Source organism: Berghia stephanieae, chromosome 8 (assembly GCF_034508935.2).
Source record: "Berghia stephanieae isolate SIO BIC M18660-M18661 chromosome 8, UCSD_Bste_1.3, whole genome shotgun sequence".
Lineage (NCBI taxonomy): Eukaryota > Metazoa > Mollusca > Gastropoda > Nudibranchia > Aeolidiidae > Berghia > Berghia stephanieae.
Genome location: NC_088367.1, coordinates 8,989,775 through 8,994,774, shown reverse-complemented (window position 1 = coordinate 8,994,774; position 5,000 = coordinate 8,989,775).

Below are 5,000 nucleotides of genomic sequence, written 5' to 3'. Positions count from 1 at the left end.
CTTCATCATCATCATCATCATCATCATCATCATCATCATCATCATCATCATCATCATCATTGCCTTTTTCACCCTGGGTCAGGGTATAGGCCACAGACAAACCGTTTTCATCCTTCTCTATCCTGAGCTAACTTTAAAAAATCTCATTCCATGTCTTATCACTTCTCTGTATATCAGCTTCTTTAATTCTTCTCCATGTTCCTCGTGGCCTTCCCCTTGATCTTCTGCCCTGAGGGTTCCAGTCCAATACTTTCTTTGCTATAGTGGAGTCATTCTTTCTAAGGGTGTGTCCAATCCACCTCCATCGTCTTCTTCCTATTTCCTCTCCCACTGGTTTCTGCTGTGTTCTTTTCCGTACTTCTTCATTTTTAATTCTATCCATCCATTTTGTACTGAGTATCTTACGCATGCACCCGTTTACGAAAATATGTACCCTCCCTTACATGCCTGTGATGCGTTCCAAGTTTCACATCCATACAATAGGACAGACTTCACGTTTGAGTTGAACAGTCTCAGCTTTAGTCGAAGGGAGATATCTTTAGGTCCCCAAACTCTGTTCAAAGATGTGAATGCAGCCTGTGCCTTTCCTATCCGTGTTTTCACCTCTGCTTCCGTGCCTCCATCTTTGTCGATTATACTCCCGAGATAGCAGAAAGTGTCTATATCTTCAAGTTCCTGGTCTTTAACTTTGATCTCCTCACTTTGACGAGTACCTATCCTCAAGACCTATAACTTTGCAGGGTGAATTCTTAGACCATTTGATTCCGAGAGGCTGTTTATAATTGTGGTTTTTGCTTGCATCTGGTCCTGGGTGTGGGACAGAAGAGCCAAATCATCTGCAAAATCCAGATCATCCAACTGTGTCCAAGGGGTCCACTGTATCCCATTTCTTCTCCCTTTGGAGGTTTCCTTCATTAGCCAATCAATGGCAAGAATGAACAGGAATGGTGATAGCAAGCATCCTTGCTTGACACCAGCCTTAATTTCAAAGCTGTCAGTAAGCTGATATTCATGTACAACCCTGCAACTTGAGCCTTCATACGTTTCCTTAATGAGGTTTACTATCTTTTCAGGGAGTCCATAATGTGCCAGAATTTTCCACAATACTGTCGAAAGCCTTCTCGTAATCCAGAAAGTTGACAATAAGTGGAGAGTTCCATTCTATAGACTGTTCCACTATGACTCGCAGAGAGGCAATCTGGTCGGCGGTTGAACGGTTTTTCCGAACACCTGCCTGTTCGTCCCGCAGTTTAGCATCTGTTGCATTCTTAATTCTCTCTAGAATAATACGGTTGAAAACCTTTTCTGGGATAGAGAGAAGAGTGATTCCTCGATAATTCTTACAATTACTGAGGTCCCCTTTCTTTGGAAGCTTGATAAGATGTCCTTCCTTCCAATCCTTTGGGAATATCCCGTCATTCCAGATTCTCTCAAATAGTGGGTGCAGGGCCTCAGCATTTCTTTCAGCATCAACTTTTATAGCCTCCGGTGGAATCTGGTCTGGTCCAGTAGCTTTCCCCCTTTTCATCTTGTTAATAGCACCCACAATCTCTGCTATCGATGGTGGATCACAGCTAATTGGTAGCTCATTCCTTGCAGGCAAAATTTCTGGCTGGTTGTCTGGTGGTGGTCTGTTCAGAAGGTAGTTGAAATGTTCCCTCCATCATTCAGATTGAGCCTCTTTTCCAAAAACTGTTTTCCCATCTTTGTCTTTGACTGGTACCTCTGGTTTCCCATATTTTCCAGCAAGTTTCTTGGTAGTTTGTTCATGGAAGTCCCAGGGTTGAAATGTTTGACAAGATGAGGATATTTGAATCGATCTATATTTGAAAGACGAGTTTTCTGGTCAAATTTCTTTTTAAAAACGTGTTTTTGTCAGAATACAGCAGTGTTGGGAGGGAGTAATCGTTAGTTGTTTAGTTTTTCACTATTTAGTGCTAAGTACAGAACGAAAATGGATCTAACAGCTTTACAAAATCTAAAACAAACCAAGAGAATAAAAAAAATAAAAATAAATCCAATTCCCCCCCAAAAAAAAAAAACAAAAAATGAACAACCCCCCCCCCCCAAAAAAAAAAACAACAAAAAACAACATACAAACAAAATTATTAAAACAAATACCACCCCCCCCCCCTCCCCCCAAAAAAACAAAAAAAACAAAAACAAAACAAAACAAATACAAAAAAAAAAAAAAAAAAGAACAGATAAAAAAAACAGGAGAAAGAATTAAATACTCCGGCTCAAACCGTTCTACTTCACGTGAATTCAAGATAGACATGTTGCGTGAATGCGTTTACTAACTGCTTCAGTTCTTTGTCAGTGATTGAGTAATATTATTACAAGTTCCATTCACACGGGGCAGGTATCTCAGTGTTACTAGGCTACTACTACTACTACTACTACTACTACTACTACTACTACTACTACTACTCCTACTACTACTACTACTACTATTACTACTACTACTACTCCTACTACTACTACTACTACTACTACTACTACTACTACTACTACTACTACTACTACTACTACTACTACTGCTGCTACTACTACTACTACTACTACTACTACTACTACTACTACTACTACTACTACTACTACTACTACTACACTACTACTAGTACTATTACTACAACAACTACTACTACTGCTACTACTACTACTACTACCACTTCCTACAACAACAACAACAACAACAACTACTACTACTACTACTACTACTACTACTACTACTACTACTACTACTACTACTACTACTACTACTACTACTACTACTACTACTACTACTACACTACTACTAACTACTACAACAACAACAACAACAACAAAAACAACAACAACAACAACTACTACTACTACTACTACTACTACTACTACTACTACTACTACTACTACTACTACTACTACTACTACTACCTTTGTGCGGCTATGTGGTCTAGTGGTATGACACTCGCTTTCGGATCGGAAGGTCCTGTGTTCAAGCCTCGCTCGGCGTATAGTTGAGTCCTTGGAAAAGGCTCTTTACTCACATTCTCTCACCGTACTCAGGTATAAAAAGAGTAGCTGGCCACTAACAGTTTTGTCTCTGTCCGAAAAAATTGTAATATCGCCTAACAGGCGTCATGTGTCGTTCTAACTACGTGTTGCTGTTGGTCAGGGATCCCTTGTAAAGCGCTTTGAGCACGTTTAGTGGATATTGCGCTATATAAAAGCTCAATTTTTTCCACTCTATCCTCTCTCCGTCACTACTGTTGGTACCGCCACTAATACGACTCTAATTACCATTATTATTACTATTACGATATCAGCTAATACAACCGACATCCCAACACTATTAATCCAACTCTTACTACTATTTCTACTACCACCTCTGACACGACAAGGATCAAGACTAACAGTCTGCTTTCTTTGTATCGTAAACAAGAATCGCTCGTACATAATTAAAAAGAACACTGGGTAACAGATTTGTTGCCAGATTAAATACATCTCTGAAAGCAAAGTACGCCTGGCCTCTCGCATTGTACAATATTGATCCGACTGTTTTATTTATTACTATCGCAATCCGAAAACTTGCCTCTTTTTCATTTTGATCAGGATTATTTCAAAACATCCAAGTCATCACATTAAGATTACTGTCACAACTTTTCAAAAATTCAGAAGTCGTAAATCTGAAATATTTTCAGCATTGTGCGGCTAGTGGTATGACACTCGCTTTCGGATCGGAAGGGCCTGGGTTCGAGCCTCGCCCGTCGCATAGTTGAGTCATTGGAGAAGGCTCTTTACTCACATTCTCTCAGGTGTAAAATAAGTATCTGGTCGTTAACAGCGTTGTCTCTGTCGGAAAAAAAATTGTATTATGTTACGTTGGTCAGGGACCCTTTGTAAAGCGCTTTGAGCACGTTTAGTGGATATTGCTCTATATAAAAGCTCAATTTTAGAATTTTTTCATCATCTGGTTAAACTTTACAGTGTTTCAATTAATTTGTATATACCTCAGTCAGACGATTTGGACTGTACGGCTGTATGAATATGGCCCAGTGGTATGGCCATCGCTCTAAGCGGCGAACGATTGAGTCATTGGGAAAGACTCTTTACTCACATTCTCACCGTACTCAGGTGTAAAATGAGTACCTGGCTGTACACAGCTTCGTCTACTGTTACTACTACAGACCTGCAAATAAGTACACGTCGCTCCAAGACCTTCACAGAATACCTTTTTTATTGACCAATGAAGTCAAAGCACGGACGGAGACAAGTGACTCATTGTACCACTATTCCCTTGGTCATAAATGTCCATGAGTGACTTTATATCGCTCGGTACATTTGCACTCCGATTTTCTTTTTATTTGGAATCAAATATGATATGGGACAACTTATTTCATCTTCAGCTCTCTCTCTCTCTCTCTCTCTCTCTCTCTCTCTCTCTCTCTCTCTCTCTCTTTCGTTCTCCCCCCTTCTCCCTCTCTCTCTCTCTCTTCCCCCCCCCCCCCCTTCTCTCTCTCTCCCTCTCTCTCTCTCTCTCTCTCTCTCTCTCTCTCTCTCTCTTTCTTTCTCCCCCCCCTTCTCCCTCTCTCTCTCTCTCTCTCTCTCTCTCTTTCTTTCTCCCCCCCTTCTCCCTCTCTCTCTCTCTCTCTCTCTCTTTCTTTCTCCCTCCCCTCTCCTCTCCTCTCTCTCTCTCTCTCTCTCTCTCTCTTCTCTTCTCTCTCTCCTCTCTCCTCTTTCCCCTCCTTCTCTCTCTCTCTCTCTCTTCCTCCCTTCTCTCTCTCTCTCTCTCTCTCTCTCTCTCTCTCTCTCTCTCTCTCTCTCTCTCTCTCTCTCTCTCTCTCTCCCCCCCCCCCCAAACAGTGTGACATTTCTATTTTTGAAAACAAGTTTGTCCAAAACACGCACATTATGAACATTTATAAAGAATATGAGAAGTTAAATTGAACATAAATTTGTATTTGTCATGAAGATGTTTGACTTTTGGTTTTCTTGAATTTCGATACAGTTAAGTGAAA